Source organism: Solanum verrucosum, unplaced genomic scaffold, assembly GCF_900185275.1.
Source record: "Solanum verrucosum unplaced genomic scaffold, falcon-dt-bn FXZP01000143.1, whole genome shotgun sequence".
Classification (NCBI taxonomy): domain Eukaryota; kingdom Viridiplantae; phylum Streptophyta; class Magnoliopsida; order Solanales; family Solanaceae; genus Solanum; species Solanum verrucosum.
The window spans coordinates 214,682-234,916 of record NW_026020238.1 but is presented as its reverse complement, the minus strand read 5'-3'; positions in this window follow the sequence as shown (position 1 = coordinate 234,916).

Below are 20,235 nucleotides of genomic sequence, written 5' to 3'. Positions count from 1 at the left end.
TTTGGTTTGGCTGGTTATTATAGAAGGTTTTTTGAGGGATTCTCTTCCATTGCATCACCTTTGATGGCATAGACTCAAAAGAAAAGGCTAAATTTGTATGGTCGGAAGCTTTTGAGAAAAGTTTCCAAGAGTTGAAAGATAGACTTACTTCTGCTCTGGTATTGACCTTACCGGAAGGTACGAATTGTTTTATGGTGTATTGTAATGCTTCTAGAGTTGGATTGGGATATGTAATTATGCAAACCAATAAGGTTGTTGCCTATGCTTCAAGGCAACTTAAAGTCCATGAGAAGAATTATCCTACATGTGATCTTGAGTTAGCGGTGGTTGTTTTTGCCTTAAAAATATGGAGGAATTATTTGTATGGGGTCCATGGTGATGTTTTCACCGATCACAAGAGTACAATATGTGTTTTGTAACACCATGTATCCGAAAAAGACCAAAAATGCGGAATTTGAGAAGTTGTAGGTGTTACCCACACACCGTAGGTCAGACCACGACCCATGCTGGTGGTCCGTTGTTCACCACTACAGCCCCTCCCCAAACCTAGATTAGAAAATTGGCTAAGTCTCGACCCACGATCAGACCCACGGTCGGTAGGCCAAACCACGGTCCGTGGTCTGTGTCCTTGGATCGAGCCCCCCTTCACCCAGCCTCTGACGCGAACGACGGCTGACTAGCACGGAGGGTCGTTCGATCCACGGTGCATAGGTCCGATCGTTGGTGAAGGTTAGCACCAATTAGGGGGAAATTGTTGATTGGGTAAACTTCAAATGGTCATCACTCCCATCACAAAATAAATTATGTATCCCATGACGTATGATATGATAGATAATTGAATCCTCTTTCCAACACCACCGAGTTTGCTGAAATCTTACCTCTGAGTGAAGAGTTATGTTCGTTTTAGTGAAACCATGTCGGGCAGTCTTGACCTGCGACCCCAATCTACGGACTGTAGGTCCCGTCCATCAATCAGTCCGACGGCAGTTAAGTCACGGGTCTTTTGGTCTTTTCCTATTTTGTTGGACCCCTAAGATACATCGTTTAGACCCTAAATTATGAGGTTTTAGTCAGTTTAAGCCTAGAAACATAACTAGAACTTACCTAAGTAAAATCATTAATCAAAACTTAGAAAAATTAGTGCGTAAGAGGAGAAGAGAAGTCAAGAACGGTAGTTCAAGAATGCAACAAAGTTTCATTAGATCCAGCCGCCCCGAAATCGAAAGTTTTTTCCGTGGAATTCATCATCAGGTATGTGAGATTTAACTAGTGGGTTCCTTTCACCCATTAAGTCCCTAGTTTTCGGTTAGTTTCTTGATTCCCTTATTATGATTAGACCTAGGGTTTCTTGAATGTTAGAATTATTGGGTTCTTAGCTATTAGAATGATCCAAATAAGATTAGTAAGTTAATATTTAGTTTATTGCCTGAATTACACGTGCTAGGTTAGATATTTCAATTATTCAATTATACATGCCTCAATTATTAATGCATCGATATCAGTTAATTATTGCATACTCAGTTTGCATGTCCAGTTTGACCTATCCAGTAACTTACAGAAATTTAGTCATAATGTGTTAATCACTTAATCCATTTGGAGTAGAATAATACTGATTTGGACTAGGGTTCAACGTACCAAAATAGTCCCAGAACTACAAGCCACGTAGGTTGTAAGTTCCCTTTGTGGGCATCATTTTAATGATCACGCCAGCATGCCTATATATACCTCTGGCAGGGTATACTGGGTCCTCTCGATGGGGCGTATACAATGGACTCCACATTTAGCTCATGTGATTTTATTATCGGTTATTAGTATCTCCCACAGTTCAGTCAGATTCTATTGCATTGACCATGTATCAGTATATTCAGTATTCAGTCTCAGCATACTATAAATTGGTCATTGCATTCAGTTATCTCAGTATTCAGTATCTATATCATGTTCAGATTATATCAATACTTATTAGCTATGTTTAGTTATATGTTATTTCAGCTTTATTCTATCTTACATGCTCACTACCTTTCAAGTACTGATGCATACTCTGCGCTACATCTCTTCGTGATGTAGGTCTAGATTTTCGGCATCCAAATCACACTTCGATCGGTTTCCGATCTCCAGTTCAACAGAATCAGTGATGAGTCCTCATTCTCTGAGGACAATAGTCATGAGTTTCTTTTCAGTATTTTTAGACCTTTAGTTTCAGTCTTGCTAGCTTAGCTTGGGCCTATCCCATCATTTCTAGTTAGTTAGATGCTATTTTCAGACATAGTTAGATTCAATTTAGTATTGAGATAATATCTTCTTTGTATTAAACTCATCAGTTTTCATTTTTCTCAGTTATAGTATATGGGTATTCCCTATCGTTTCATTTTATTTATGATTTATCTTCCACATCAGTTTATTATCTTTAGTATGCTCGTGATCATCCCATTAGAGTTAGCTTGGGATCACTTGTGATCCTAGGTCCCGTGTCCGCGTCTCGAGGGTAGTTCGGGGCGTGAAAAACTTGGTATCAAAGCATTAGGTTTAGGATTCCTAGGATTTTTGAAAACCCGCATTAAGTATAGTCCTTTTCATGAGTGTAAAGTGCACCAGATCCAATGAAAATGAGGCTGCAAGGTGTTTTATGAAGAATCTTCATTTTCTTGTTACTCTTATCGTGTGTAGGGTATGATCTAATTCTATTCTAACTCGACGTTTTACGTTTCAGGGATCATGCCTCCCCGTAGAGGTAGGCCAGGAATGCGAATACCAAGAATGCAAACATAGCTCCTCCGTCCCAAATCAGGAGGTTTCTAATGCAGAATTTAGGAATACCATTCAGATGTTGGCTCAGAGTGTGGCCAACCAAAACAATCAGCTGGCTCTAGCTCAGGCAAACACTAATGTAGGGTTAGCTGCAGCCAGAGTGCGAGACTTTGTTAGGATGAATCCGCCAGAGTTCTTAGGATCGCAGGTTGGAGAAGATCCCCAGAATTTCTTGGATGAGATCAAGAAGATCTTTGAGGTGATGCAGATCACTGGGAATAATCGAGTTGAGTTGGCATAGTGTCATTTGAAATATATAGCTCATATCTGGTATACTCAGTGGCAGGAGAATAGGGGTAAAAATGCAGCTCCTATTACTTGGGATTGTTTCAGTGAAACCTTTCTGGACAGGTTTTTCCCCAGAGAGTTGAGAGAAGTAAGGGCCCAACAATTGATGAACTTAAGGCAGGGTAACATGAAGATCCAAGAGTATGGGCTTAAGTTTAACCAACTCTCCAGGTATACTCCTTACAGGGTTGCTGATTCCATGGCTCAGATGAATGAGTTTATGTATAAAGTGTCAGACTTAGTGAAGAGAGAATGCAAGAATGCAATTTTGTTGGGAGACATGAACATCTCTAGACTCATGACTCATGCTCAGCAGGTGGAGGGTGAAAATCTTAGGGAACATGCTAAGGAGAGTAAGAAAGCGAGAACAGGCAACTATTACTATTCTCCACAGAAATCGGGTGGTGGAAATCACTTGCAGAGTCAGCAAAAATTTTCAACTCTAGCTCCTTCATCATCTAGTGTTCCATCCTCCAAGTTCTGGAATAATCAGAAAGGTGGAGCATCAGACTCTAAGTATCAAGGGAGTGTTATAGGTACCAAAACCTACCCAACTTACCCTAAGTGTGGTAAGAACCATCCGGGCGACTGTCTTTCAAGAAAAGAAGGATGATTTGGTGTGGTTAGTTTGGTCACAGGTTAAGGGATTGTCCTTCTAAACAGGGTCTAGGAGGCAATGCTAATCGAGCCCAGTCTACAACTTCAACAGCATGAACAGGTCGCCCAACTAAGCAGGGTAACTCTTCTGGTACAGGTGGCGGACAACGTCAAAATAGGCTCTGTGCTCTTCAGGCTCGCCAGGATCAGGAAGATTCTCCTTATGTAGTCACTGGTACGTTACGAGTCTTTGATCTCGATGTTTATGCTTTATTAGATACAGGGGCTACTCTTTCTTTTGTAACTCCTTATATAGCAGTCCAATTCAATGTTAGTCTAGAAACTCTCCCAGAACCTTTCTTAGTCTCTACTTTAGTTGGTGACCTAGTTATATCTAAACGGGTATACATAAATTGTCCTATCACAGTCTCTCAGAAATTCACCTCAGCAGATCCTGTAGAGTTAGAAATGGTAGACTTCGATGTCATTCTAGACATGGATTGGTTACATTCCTGTTATGCCTTAATCGATTGTAGAACTAGGGTTGTTCATTTTCAGTTTCTAGAGGAACCAAACTTAGAATGGAAGGGTAGTAGCTTAGCGCCTATGGGTCGATTCATTTCATACCTTAAGTCCAGAAAGATGATCTCTAAGGGTTATCTCTATCATCTAGTTCGGGTTGAGGATTCAAGCTCCAAAACCCCAACTCTTGAGTCAGTTCCTGTGGTTAATGAGTTTCCAGAAGTTTTTCTAGAAGATCTTCCCGAAGTTCCTCCCGATAGGGAAATTGACTTTGGAATTGATCTCCTTCCAGATACCCAACATATCTCTATTCTTCCTTACAGAATGGCTCCAACTGAGCTTAAGGAATTGAAATAGAAGTTGAAAGACCTTCTAGATAAGGGCTTCATCAAAACTAGTATTTCGCCATGGGATGCACCAGTGCTATTCGTGAAGAAGAAAGATGGTTCTCTCAGAATGTGTATTGACTATAGGCATTTGAACAAGGTCACAATCAAGAATAAGTATCCTATCCCCAGGATTGATGACTTGTTTGACCAACTTCAGGGTGCTAGTCATTTCTCAAAAATAGACATCAGATCGGGTTATCATCAGCTTAAAGTCAGAAATACTGACATTCTGAAGACAACCTTCAGAACTCGGTATGATTATGAATTTGTAGTCATGTCATTTGGACTAACCAATGCTCCTGCAGCTTTCATGGATTCGATGAACAGAGTGTCCAAGTAATACATAGACTTATTGATTATCGTCTTAATTGATGATATCCTCATTTACTCTAGGAATGAGGAAGAACATGCGAGTCATTTGAGAGTTGTTCTGCAAACTCTCAAAGATTGCCAGTTAATTGCAAAATTTAACAAGTGTGAGTTTGGTTACAATCAGTTGCCTTCCTTAGGCATATTGTGTCTAGTGAAGGAATTCGAGTAGATTCCCAAAATATAGAAGCAGTGAAACAATGGCCCAGACCTATCTTTGCTACAAATATCAGAAGTTTCTTGGGTCTAGCGGGCTATTACAGACGGTTCGTGGAAGGATTTTCATCCATAGCCTCACCATTGACTAGGTTGACTCAAAAGATGGTCAAGTTTCGATGGTCAAATGATTGTGAGAAAAGCTTCGCAGAATTGAAAACTAGGTTGACTACAACTCCTGTCTTGACTCTACCAGAGGGTTCAGATGGTTATGTGATCTATTGTGATGCATCCAGAGTCGGTAGGTTGGGTGTTGATACCGTGAGGTAAGGTTATAACTTATGCTTCTAGACAACTTAAGGTACATTAGAAGAATTATATGACTCATGATCTCGAGCTTGCAGCAGTGGTGTTTGCACTCAAGATTTGGAGACACTACTTGTATGGTGTTCATGTAAATGTGTTTACAGACCATAAGATCCTCCAGTATGTATTCACCCAGAAAGAGTTGAATCTTTTCCAGAGAAGGTGGCTTGAGTTCCTCAAAGATTATTATATGAGTCTGCATTACCATCCCGGTAAAGCGAATGTAGTAGCAGATGCTCTTAGCAGATTATCCATGGGTAATGTAGCACATATTGAGGAAAAAAGAAAGGAGCTATCGAGGGATGTTCATATACTTGCTTGCCTAGGAGTTTGTCTTATGAGCATATCAAATGGTGGTGTATTGGTTCAGAATGGGGAAGAATCTTCTTTGGTAGTGGAAGTTAAGGAAAAGCAAGACAGCGATCCGATATTACTTGAACTCAAGGGTGCAGTCCACCAACAGAGAGTTGAGGTTTTCTCCCAAGGGGGATATGGTGTGCTTTACTACCATGGTCGATTATGTGTTCCTAATGTGGGTTAGTTGATACAACATATTCTTGCAAAGGCCGATAACTCTAGATATTCTATTCATCCAGGTGCCACTAAGATGTACCGCGATCTATGGTAAGTGTATTGGTGGAATGGTATGAACAGAGATATAGCAGATTTTGTGGCTAAGTGCCCCAATTGCCAGAAAGTCAAGGTAGAACATCAGAAACCAGGAGTTATGACTCAGGAGATTGACATTCCTACTTGGAAGTGGGAAGTGATCAACATGAACTTCATCACAGGTTTATCTCGTACTCGCAGACAATATGACTCCATTTGGGTGATTGTTGATAGGATTACTAAGTCTTCTCACTTTTTGGGGCTCAAAACTACAGCTTCGGCAAAGGATTATGCCAAGATTTACATTAATGAGATTATGAGGTTGCATGGGGTTCCTTTGTCTATCATCTCAGATAGAGGTCCTCAGTTTACCTCTTATTTTTGGAAGTCATTTAAGAAAGGTCTTGGTACTCAGGTTAATCTTAGCACCGCATTTCATCCGTAGACGAATGGTCAGGCAGAGCGTACCGTTCAGACCTTAGAGGACATGTTGAGAGCTTTTGTGACCGAATTCAATGATAGTTAGGATGATCACCTCCTCATATTGAGTTTGCCTACAACAATAGTTACCATTCCATCATTCAGATGGCCTCTTATGAGGCATTGTATGGGCGTAGATGTAGATATCCTGTGGTCTGGTTTGAAGTAGGTGAAGCAGCCTTGAGAGGGTCAGATTCAGTCCATTATGCTATGGAGAAAGTGCAACTCATCAGAGATATACTTAAGACAGCCCATAGTTACTAGAAGTCTTATGCGGATGTAAGGAGAAGGGAACAAGAGTTCCAAGTTAATGATTGGATTTTCCTGAAGGTGTCACCTATGAAGGGGGTGATGAGGTTTGACAAGAAAGGGAAGCTTAATCTTATGAGTTAGAGTTGCTAGAAGATTTGGCAGCAGTGCATCCAGTCTTCCACATTTCACTATTGAAGAAGTGTGTGGGTGATCCAGCATTCGTAGTGCCATTAGAGAGTGTGGGTGTGAAAGATAGTCTCTCATATGAGGATGTACCAGTTGAGGTTCTCGATCGTCAGGTTAGAAGGTTGAGAAATAAAGAAGTCGGTTCAGTCAAGGTTTTTTGGAGGAGTCAGCCCGTAAAGGGAGCTACTTGGGAAACAGAGATAGCCATGAAGTCCAAGTATCTTCGCCTCTTTCCTTCCGATTCTATTCCAACTTGAGGTAATAGTTCCTCTTTAGTTTTTCAAACATTGATGCGCTAATTCAGTCTTAGTATTTTGTTCCTTCAGTCTGCCTTGCATTTTTAGCGTATTTGCATGTTCTTGGAACTCAGTTCAGTCAAAAATCAGTTTCTAGTACTTAGTGGTAGGGATTGCAGCTTCTTCCCTCCATACTCAGCTAGTTTATTCTTCATTCGACGACGAATGGTTCCGAGGGGGAGATAATGTAACACCCCGTATCAGAAACAGACCAAAAATTTAGATTTTGAGGAGTTGAAGGCGCAACCCACGGTTGCCATCCACGTACCGTAGGTCAGACCACGTCCTGTGCTGGTGGTCCGTCGTTTGCCACTGCAACCCATCCCGAAACCCAGCTAAGAAAATAGGCTAAGTCTCGACCCACGAATAGACCCACGGTCTGTGATCTGTGTTCGTGGAACGAGGCCCCCTTTACCCAGCTTCTGATGCGAACTACGGCCGACCAACACAGAGTTTAATTCGATCCACGGTTCATAGGTCTAATCGTTGGTGAAGGTCAAAGACCAGTTAGGGGGAAATTACTAATTGGGTCAACTTCAAATGGTCATCACTTCCACCACAAAAGGAATTATGTGTCCCATGACCTATGCTATGATAAATAATTGAATCCTCTTCCTAACGCCACTGAGTTTGTTAAAATTTAACCTCTGAGTAAAACGTTATGGTCATTTTAGGGAAGCCCTGTCGGGCAGACTTGACCTACGACCCCAATCTATGGCCCATTGGTCCCGTCTGTTAGTCACTCCGACAGTAGTTAACTCAGGGGTCTTTTGGTCTTTTCCTATTTTGTTGGACCCCTAAGCTACGTTGCTTAGACCCTAAATTATGAGGTTTTTGTCAGTTTAAGCGTAGAAACATAACTAGAACTTACCTAAGTCAAATCATTAATCAAAACATAGAAAAGTTAGAGCGTAAGAGGAGAAGAGAAGTCAAGAACCCTAGTTCAAGAACACAACAAAGTTCCAGTAGTTCCAGCCCCAAAATCAAATGATTTCTTGGTGGAATTCGTCACCAGGTATGTGGGATTTCACTAGTGGGTTCCTTTCACCCATTAAGTCCCTAGTTTTCAGTCAGTTTTTAATTCCCTTATTATGACTAGACTAAGGTTTCTTGAATGTTAGAATTATTGGGTTCTTAGCTGTTAGAATGATCCAACTCAGATTACTATATTAATATTCAGTTTATTGCATGAATTTCAGAACCCTAGCTATGTATTTCTTTAGTTTTTGAATTACACATGCTAGGTCAGATATTTAGTTATAAATGCCTCAGTTATTAATGCATCAACATCAGTTAATTGTTGCATACTCAGTTAGCATGGGCAGTTTAAGCTATCAAGTAACTTACATAAATTCAATCATAATGTGTTAATCAATTAATCCATTAGGATTAGCATAATACCGAGTTGGACTAGGGTTCAACGTACCAAAATAGTCCAAGAACTACTAGCCACGTAGCTTGTAAGTCCCCTCTATGGGTATCATTTCAGTGCTCACGCCAGCATGCCTATACCTCTGGCAGGGTGTATTGGGTCCTCTCGATGGGGCGTATACATCGGACTCTAGATTTAGCTCATGTGGTTTTATTATCGATTATTAGTAGCTCACACAGTGTAGTCAGATTCTATTGCATTGACCATGTATCAATATCTCAGTATTTAGTCTGAGTATATTATAAATTGGTCATTTTATTCAGTTAGCTCAGTATTCAGTATATATATATCATGTTCAGATTATATCATTGCTTATTTGCATTGTTCAGTTATATGTTATTTCAGCTTTATTCTATCATGCATGCTCAGTACCTTTCAAGTACTAACGCATACTATGTGCTACATCTTCTCATGATGTAGGTTCAGGTTCTCAACATCCAAATCACGCTTAGATCGGTTCTCGATCTCTAGTTCAATAGAATCAGTGGTGAGTCCTTATTCTCCGAGGACAATAGTCATAAATTTCTTTTTAGTATTTTTAGTACTTTAATTTCAGTTTTGCTAGACTTAGTTGGGGCCTGTCCCAATATTTCTAGTCAGTTAGAGGCTATTTTCAGACATAGTTAAATTCAACTTAGTATTGAGTTAATATCTTCTTTGTATTAAACTCATCAATTTTCACTTATCTTAGTTATAGTATATGGGTATTCCCCATCTTTTCATTTTAATTATGATTTAGCTTCCGCATCAGTTTATTACCTTTAGTATGCTCATGATCATGCCAACAGGGTTAGCTTGGGATCACTTGTGGTCCTAGGTCCCGTGTCCGCATCTCGGGGGTAGTTCGGGCGTGACATGTTTTGTCAAAAGGACTTGAATCTTCACCAAAGAAGGTGGCTAGAACTCTTGTAGGATTATGACATGAGTGTCCTGTATCACCCCGAAAAATGTAATGTGGTAGCGGATGGTCTTAGTGGATTTCAATGGGTAGTGTTGCTCATATTGATGAAGAAAAGAAAAGGTTGGCTCGTGATGTTCATAGGTTAGCCCAACTAGGTGTTCAACTAGTGTATTCCACCAAGGGTAGTGTCATGATCCATAATGGTTCCGAATCGTCCTTTGGAATGGATGTGAAGTCTAAACAAGGTCATGATCCCATTTTAGTTGAGTTGAAAGATGCTTTACTTAAGAAATCCATCGGGGCTTTCTCCTAAGGTGGAGATGGGGTGCTTAGGTATCAAGGCCGTTTATGTGTTCTGAATGTCGATGACTTGAGGGAACGAATCCTAGAGGAAGCCTATAGTTCTTTGGTGCATGAGGCCATCGAGAAGATTCAAATTATTAGAGAGAGGTTGAGAATGACCAAAAGTAGGCAAAAGTCCTATGCCGATGTTAGAAGGAGAGATCTTGAATTCGAGGTTCATGATTGGGTTTATTTGAAGATCTCACCGATGAAGGGTGTTATGAGGTTTGGGAAGAAGGGGAAACTTAGTACCCATTTTGTAGGCCCATTTAAGATTTTGAGGCGTGTCGGCAAGGTTGCACATAAGTTAGATTTGCCAAATGAATTAGCTATGGTGCATCCGGTGTTCCATGTCTCAATTTTAAAGAAATGTGTTGGGGATCCAACATTCGTAGTTCCGTTAGAGGGTTTGGAGATTAAAGAGAATCTTGCTTATGAAGAGGTACCTGTTGAGATCTTAGACCGCCAAGTCAAAAGGTTGAGAAACAAGGAAGTTGCCTCCGTGAAGGTGTTGTGGAGGAATCAGTTAGTTGAGGCAGCTACTTGGGAGGCCGAGGCCGATATGAAGTACCGATATTATCATCTTTTTCCTTTTACTCCTATTCCAGCATGAGGTAATGAGTTCCTCTTGAGTTTCTTGTTTTGGGAGTCATGTGTGTAATATGTGCTTTCCATGATTTCTCTTATGCTATGCATGTTTATGAAACCTTATATTTAGAAAGAAAATGAGTTCTTATTATTGCTGTTCCTCATATTGTTGTGCATTGACTATATTTTTCCTATTCAACTTCATGAGCTGAATTGATGGACATGCTTTTGATATGCTTTTTGAGAGTAAATTTTATATAGCCTCCATGAGATTTTGTTGAACATGCTTTAAATCTTGGAGAAGGTAGTTCCTCCTAGAACATGAGAAATGTTGAAATTTTATGCATGATGGGTTGTTAGATGTCGTTCCTACTTCCTTGTGTTGCATTTGAGTATGTTGAGTTGGAGCTGATGTTTCCTCCTTATTTATGTGCATTGCATTGATTAGGTTGGGTTGCTAGTTTCTCTCCTACTCTTTTAGAATCGGTTTAAATCTCATTCGAGGACGAATGGTCCAAGGGGGAGATATTGTAATGCCTCGTATCCAAAAAGAGGCATTTAGCAACTTTCTAGATGTTATTGCACCCAATCACGCCAGCCACCCACGGCCCGTGTAGTGGACCACGGACCATAGGTGTGGTCCGTGGTTAGAGCCCCAAAAATTTAACTTTCTAAATCTGATCGACAGTCCACCAGGACGGTCCGTGGGTCATACCACTGCCCATCGATTGGGTTCGTCATTGGGAACTCAGAAATGGTCCAAGCATGGACCACGGAAGGGACCTACAGATCGTAGGTCGGTCCGCGCCCCGTGGTCTAGTGGACGTAGGTCAAGGCCAAATTCTTTGACCACCAACCACAGCTCACTTGGACTGACCATAATTGGGTATTTTCCTAATTAATTAGTTCTTACACAATGTCATTTTAACTATATTTTGAACCCCTATATTAGCCTTTTTAACCAAAAATTCACCCCATTTAATTCATTTTTCCTAAATCCCAAAAGAAAACTAAAACCTCCTCTAAAATATTCTCTCTCTAGAACTTGAAGAAGAAGAAGGAGATTCAGCTAGGATTTGAAGATAGGGATCCAAGTTCTCCCTTGACGACTAGTAATTGGAGTCAATGTATGATAGTTTTCATCCATGGAGTCCTCTCAAAATCTCAAATTTCAAAAGATAGAAATACCCCTTTGTTTGGGTTTGATTCCATAGTCATGGGTTCCTTTCAAACTTGATTCTAATGGTTGAATTATGTTATTATAAGCATGAATTGATGATTTCCTATGGTTTTTATGATGTATCCCCAAGAACCCATGAAATCCCCATATTTCTCAATTGTGATCTTATAATGTGGGCCTTTGTTGATGAATGATAAATTTTATGAATTGATGCATGAAGTGATAGGAGAACGTGAAATATAATGAAATCCATGTCTAATGATTGAATTCTAGATGTGATGATGGAAAGCAAGTTATGAACCTTGGAAGGGTAATTTATATGAGATTATGCATGTTTTCATGAAGTCTATGTATATGCTTAGAGAACAATTAGGAGTAAAGTGTCAATGATTATGCTAATGTTGTTGTGATAATTGAAAAAACATTCTCCTGATCACATAATGAACATTATGTGAAAGGTTTTCTCACATAATGATGATTCTAAGAATGAAAGGCTTTCTCACCTAATGGAATCTAAGTTTTACATGTAGACATGGACGGTGAAAGGTTTTCTCACACATGATCTAATGATCTATCCTAATGAACTAACTTGGATTGGTTGTCAAGGACATCCTTCCATGAGACATGAGTTATGTAAGACTTAGTAAGTACTCTGTGGGATTTATGGTTAGCACCTAGTGGATATTGAAATGACATGGAAGCCTTTACGCTAGTTGTGTCCGGGCTTCCCATGTATGTCTCATGAGATGGAAACCTTTTATGTCAGTTAAGTCCGAGTATCTAGTAGAAATCTCCGTATCCCATAAATATATGCCCCCATAGGTTATTTAGCTACTGGATACACCTAATCTAAGATGTTCATGGTTCTACCTTAAGCTAGTAGGACAACCCTTTTTGGTGTGGGTAACACTAGGTGATCATATTATAGCTCACGTGGTCTCATGTCGGCTAAGGCTACTTCTCACAATAAGAATATGAATAATGAACTGTGGTTACTCAAGAAGCTTTGTTTATGAGTGCAAAGGTTTAGAAAGATGATGTTGACTTATGTTGTCTGTGATTAAAACTTATGACTTCTAAATATCTTATATGATGTTTAAACTTGGCAAATTGCATGCTTTGAAATGAAATGTTCCGTTTTGCATGTTTCAAGGATTTTTATGCATGGCTATCATATTTAGTGCATTTTTGTACTAACACCTACTTTTGCCTACATTTTTCCCAAGTGTAGTGTCCGGCACTCGAGGTGATCATTCTAGTGGCTAGAGCTTGGACTTTGATTTCTTTCCGAGCTTACTGTGTCCTCATGATTCGAGGGCACACTTTTCCTTATGTAGTTTCTTTTTCATGTAGTTTCTTTTTATGACATGATGTATGGGCTAGGCCAAATTTCATCAACTATTGTAATAGATGGCTATGATGAGACAAAGTGTCTAGACTTCCGCTTTCTTTTATGAAAAACTTTTAGGACTTTGAAATATGGTTTACTCTTATTATTATATTTCTTATATTAGGAAAGCTAAGTGGCTTGTATGGAGTTCTTCGGGGTTCTATATGCCTTGTTACATCTAAGGGGTACCCCTGGGTCGTGATAGCTACTCGACGAGTTGCCGAGTGGACCTTCAGCTCGCCAAAAGTTCCAACATGCTAGCTCATGGACAAGACCAACTCGGCGAGAAAGCCAATGGTTTGGCAACAGGCCCAATGGACCGGCGATGTCGACATTAATTGCCTAATGTTGTAGAAGCAAGGTGCTAAAAATCCAAGCCAAGAAGGCGATAGAAAAGAGCACTAGGCGCAGCGCCGACCAGGTCGACGAAGCCCGACTTACTTCTTCGAGTGACTCTGAAGCTGAAATTCGGGGAACATATTAATACGACATTTAATGGGAGAAAAGGAGTTCCAAGTTTTCTTGAGATTTTCCATATTGTCCAGTTCTGGGTTTTTCATTCTCAACATTCTAAACATTGTTTTTACACTTTTGGAAATTAGATTTAGGGTTGGTTTTGATTTTGAGCTTTAATTGGAACATTTGAAGACTCGTAGATTCGTGCTTAATTTGATGGAGAACATAGTTGGTAATAATTTCTTGCTCTTTACGATGTTTGGCTAAAACCTCATTCTTGGGGTGTGATTATATAATTGAATGTTTCAATTAGCTTATTGGTTTTAGTATTTACTGATTTTACTGTTGATTTGAAGTGGGTTCAATTAATAGCTGAGTTTTAATTGATTAATTGTAGTTGCAAATGCAATTCTAGTTCAACATTCTAAACTTGCTTGAGAAAGAAGTATTAGAGTTAAAAGTATTAGTTAATGATTGTAGTGATTGGGTTATTGTAGACTAAACTTGAGAAAGTGGGTCTAAATTTAATCCTACTAATCTAGCTAGAAAAAGTAGATTAATTGAGGTATTGGGCTATTCATAATTATTGTTCTTGTCGAGGTTCGAGAGAACTTGTTTGATTTGCGATAGCTGATTGAGAAATGACTATTGCATCAAAAGCCTTGCCTACCCACTAAGATTCAATGACTTCTAGTAAATAATAGTCATTCATTTTGCGAAATTGTCTTTCAATTGATCACACTCCCAAGATATCCCCTCTACTTATTTAATCCCAGTTATTCGTAGTTGTTTACTGTTCTTTCTAATTCCCCCCATTTGACATTAATTATCAACCCCTTGCCATTTATTTTATTGTTTGAAAATGTCTACATCTACTAATTATTACACCACCATTTTACTTCTTAATTGCATTCTTTATCGTATCATTCCATGTGGGATCGACCTCAACTCTTAGTTGGGTTTATACTTGTCAATGCTGCCTAAACTTAGAATCGGATGAAGTGTAGTTGAGAGTTATCAGTTGGGTACTTTTATTGACGACGACCGCTTACTCTTTTAATTGATTTTGAAGAGTAGTGTGAGTGTTTTCAACCAGACACACAAACAGTAAGTGTAATGGTAAGCTGCCCGATTCACTAGTTAATATGTACCGATGTGGTACCCGAACCACTAGTTATTATGTAAAAAATTGTACCCAATCCACCAGAAATATGTGCTAGTGTGGTATTTGATACTCTCAGAAATATGTTCCCGTGTGGTACCCGATCTACTCATCAAAGAAACTTCACAATCACAATAAATAGAATCACATTTGTAAACCATGTAAGCACATTATATGCTTACGATGAACAACATTCAAAATTTCAAACCATGCATTTTCCTCTTTCACTAATCATATATCATGCTCACAATACTAGCAAAGTAGCTAAAAAAACACATACGACATAAAGAAAAAACAAACGACCAACACCTACTTCAAAACAAGAATGAATAGTCTAAAGAACTTGAGCTTTCCCTTTTTCTCATGCGTTGATATGTTCTTGTCTAAAATAGTAACTAAATAAAACAATCAATGAACAGTTGCCTAATTAAAACAAATTATTACTTTATCATAATCATAGGCAAAGTTCGTGACCATTAAAAATTAAAACACAAACTAGGGGAGTAAATAACTTACCTTTACTGAAGTAATTGGTGGAAAATGGAGGAAAATTACTTTAAATAGCCTTTTATTTTCCCAAAAATGAAGTTACAGAATATTTTAGAGGTTTTTGTACTTTTCCTGTATTAATTTGTGATCGTCCTGCTATAGTTCCCCATCCTACCATAACAGCCTAACTCGATATTGTGGCTCAACCCGATATAGCAGATCTGTCATAGTTGAGTCACCCCCTTTAAAAGGAATTCATTTCCCACCTATAGTGGTGTGAAACCCACTATAGCATATTTCATTAGGCATAAACTTAAATTTTGTCACGACACAGGGGTACACCCTAGATGTAACATGACGTATAGAATTCCGAAGGACTCCATACAAGACACTTAGCTCTCATTACATAAGAAATAGAGCAATGGAAGTAAAGAAACATTTCAAGTCCAAAGCATTTTATGAAAGAAAGCAGAAGTCTAGACACTTTGTCTCATTATAACCATCTAATACAATAGAATGAAATTTGGCCTAGCCCATACATCATGTCCAAAGAAGTAAATACAAGAAAAGGAAATTAAACAATAAACTTCGTCCTCTACTAAGGGGGAGCTTCCATCTCATATAAATATCCACTCGGTGCTAAGAATAATTCCCACGGAATAGTCATTTCTTACTTGTTCCTATCATTTATGGAAAGGTATCCTGCGATAACTAATCCAAGCTAGATTCATTAGGATAGCTCTTACTCTTGATTGAATTAGGTAAGAAAGCCTTTCAACCTAAGAATCCTTTCTATGTGAGAAAACCTTTCACATCATGGTTGTAGGTGTTTATGATAATTTCCTTTCAACAACACAACAACTACATCATCATTGATACTTTACTCTCAAAGCATCCTTAAAAGAAATGCATAGATTTCATAGGAAAATGCACAAGTCCATAATTTACCTCTTGTGATTCAAAACTTACTTTCAGTCATCCTTACTTAGAAAACATAGGTTAGATATAGATTTCATCATAATTTCATGTAAAGATTGCAATACATAATTAATTTCATCAAACTCTTCGTTGAAGATCACAATCCCACATCTCATACGATTCATAACTTAAAAACATAGCGATTACATGGGTTCATAGGGGAAAACATCATAAAACCACATTATTTCATCAACACATGCATAAAAGACCATAATCAAATAATTCAAATTAATAATGAAGAGAACCCATGATAATTGAAGAAACCCCTAACTTAATTGGGGAATTCTACCTTTTGACATAGAGGAATTTGGGAACTCAAAGGATGGAAGGAATATATGGATTAAAACTACCATACCTCAAGTCCAAATTCTAGCCTTCAATGGAGGAATTGAGAGTTCACTTGAAACCCTAGATGAATCTTTTTTTTTCTTTATGTTCTATAGAGAAAATATTTTGGAGAGTTCTATTTTTGTGATATTGAAAGAATGAAGTGAATGGGGGTGAATTTGAGGGTAAACAGACTTATATAAGGATCCTAACTATAGGAAACACATCATGGTATAGGAATTAATTAATTAGTCAAACACCCAACTGCCCCTAAAATAACTGCCAGTTGTTTACCCAAGGACCACAAACGACAGACCGTGGACTAACCTACAGTCCGTCCTGTGCAACCGTAACTAACTTTAGAGATTTGATGGAAATGGGAGCCTTGACCTACGGAACACTAATGACGCACTGTGGTCAGGATGATGGGTCGTCCTGCACGACCATTGTTCGTTGTCAGAGACTAACTTGGGGCCTTGAACCATGTACCGTGGTCTGTCCGACAATCCGTTGGTCAGGCCATAGTCCCTAGACCTTGGGAAGTTTTGGGTGCCCCAGTCCACGGACCCTACCTACGGTTTGTGGTCCACCTCATGGACCGTGGTTGGACACCGTGGTTGGCACCTGCAATTTCCCAAAATTTGCTTTTTTCCTTTTTTTGAATACGGGGTGTTACAATATCTCACCCTTGGGATCATTCCTCCTCCAATGTTTTTCTAGGCATATCTTTAAATGAAAAGGCTCAAGACTAGTAACCAATCATGCTTGTAAGTCATCAAAATGCACATAACTAAGGAGGAAACATCAACTCCAATCTAAGCGTACTCAATACATTATAAGGAAGTAGGAACTACACTTAGCTACCCAATATTCGTGAAGTTTCAATATTTCTCATGTTGAAGGAGGAACTACCTTCTCCAAGCTAAAAGCATGCTCAACACAATATCATGGAGACAATATGCAATTCATTCTCAAAATGCATTACTAAATTATGCTCATCAATCTATCTCATTAAGTCTATAGGAAATTCATACTCAATGCACAACAACATCAAGAAAATCAACAAATTGACTCATTTTCTCAAAATATAACTTTTCATGAACATGCATAACATAAGAAAATCATGGAAACACATAAAACACACATGACTTCCAAAACAAGAATAAACCATGAGGAACTCATTACCTCAAGCTAGAGTTGGAGTAGAAGGAAATAGATGAGGATATCAGGACATCATATCGTCCTCGGCCTCCAAAGTAGCACCCTCAACTAAATGATTCCTCCATAACACCTTCACGGAAGCAACTTCCTTTTTTCTCAACATCTTGATTTGCCGGTCTAAAATCTCAACCGAACCTCTTCATTAGAAAGATTCTCTTTAACGTCCAAACCCTCTAGGGAAACTATAGATGATGGATCACCAACACATTTCTTCAACATATAGACATGCAAAACCGGATGCACCGATGCAAACTCATTTGGCAACTCAAGCTCATATGCAGCCTCACCAACACGTCTCAAAATTTTGTATGGGCCTACAAAATGGGTACTAAACTTCCCTCTATTACCAAACCTCATTACACCCTTCATGGGTGAGATTTTCAAGTAAACCCAATCGTGAACCTAAAACTCAAGATCCCTTCTTCTAATATCGACAAAAGACTTTTTCCTACTGTGAGCCATTCTCAACCTCTCTCTAATAAGCTGAATCTTCTCTATGGCCTCATGTAAAAATTCGCGACCTATTAGAGGATTCACCCACCTCAAACCATCCTATAGGAGATCTACACCTCCTACCATATAGTGCCTCAAATGGAGCCATATCAATACTAGTGTGATAGCTATTATTATAGGAAAGCTCAATCAATGGTAAATGGTCATCCCAATTACCCTTAAAATAAATCACACAAGCTCTCCAGATGTCTTCCAAAGTTTGGATAGTTCGTTCCGCTTACCCATTGATTTAGGGATGAAAAGTTGTGTTGAGATTCACTTTCGTACTAAGACCCTTTTGGAATGACTTCCAAAACTGAGAAGTGAATTGGGTACCTCGATCGAAAATTATGGACAAGGGCACTTCATGCAACCTTACCATCTATCTCAAATACAATTTAGCATAATCTTCCACCGAATAAAAAACATGCAGGGGAATAAAATGAGACAATTTCATTATCCGATTGATGAGTTCAAGATTTAAACTTATTTAAGGGCTTTTTTTATAGTATAAGTGTCCTCAAATGCCTATTTTATGCTCTGAATTGATGTTAAAGTGTGCATTTGCAGTTATGAAGGCTAAAGAGCAAGGGAAGCCAACTACTGGCAAAAAGGAACTAACAAGCTGAAGAAGTGAAGAAAAGTGATCTTGGTGATCGCCAAGACAAATCGGCAAACCGCCGAGTGGTTCTTTAGCTCACCCAAAGTTCCAGGGTACCAGCTTTGGGGAAAACCAAAATTGGTGACAGGAATGGACAGACGGTGAATCTCTGAATGACTTCGGGATGGCAATATTGATTGCTCAAAGTTACAGGACTTGGAGGATCGATGACCAATGCAAATTGGCGATGGAAAGGAGCAAAGGGCGGATTGCCGACTGTTCGGTGAGGCACGACTTATTTCGCACAATAGCCTTTCAGGCCAAAAATTGGACAACTATAAATTGAAATTTTAAAGGCAGAGACTAGGAGTTCTAATCCCCAAGTTTGAAAGTTAGAGTTTTCTCTTAGTTTTAGAGTTTTCATTGTATACTTTAAGGATTTCTATGCTTAACTTTGAGGATTTTCAAGTGGGTTTTTGAACTTAATCAATTTGGAGCATTGTAAAGGCATGGACACTCTTACCCATGTGATGGCTAATATAGTTGGTAATCGCTTCTCTCTTTTTATGATCTGTAGCTAAAACCCCAATTCTTGAGGTGTTATCGTATGTTTATTAGTCTAATTATCTTATGGGTATTGTTGTTTAATGATGTAATTATTATTTTAATGTGGGTTTAATCATTAGTTATGTTTTAATTTATGAATTGTAGTTGCAAAGGAAATTGTAACTTAGAGTTCTTAGCTTGCTTGAGAGAGAGGTTTTGGAACAAAAGCTTTTGATTAAGGATTGTAGGTATTGGGTTGATATGGGTCTAGCTAGAAAGAGTGAATGATAAACTCAATTCTAACTATCTAGCCTGAGAGAGTGGATACATTAAGGTTGTGGGTTGTATATCTTATTAAGCTTGTTGAGGTTCGAGAGTACTTGCCTGAATCGTAATAGTTTTTCAAGAGAAAACTATTGCATTTATAGCCTAGCCTACCCACAATGATTGACCAAATTATTGTTAAATTTCAATTACCTATATAGCGTATTTATCTTATAATCGATCACATCTCGAGAATTCCTTTTAATCTTGTTGAAACCCTCATTTTCGTATTTGTTTCAGTTGTTAATTGACAAACAAATCCCCCCATCTAACATTTGTTGTCACCCCTTTTAGTTTAAGTCAATGTTTTTGATAATTTCTACTCCTACGACCAATTAGAATGCATTTATAACGTCGTACCTGAATTTGAACTTGTACCACTCCTTGTGGGTTCCACCCAAACTCTTTGTTAGGTTTTATACTAGATAACGATTGAACACACCTAGTATTGGATGAGGTGTGGTTGAGCGTCATCAAAAAATGGTGCCACT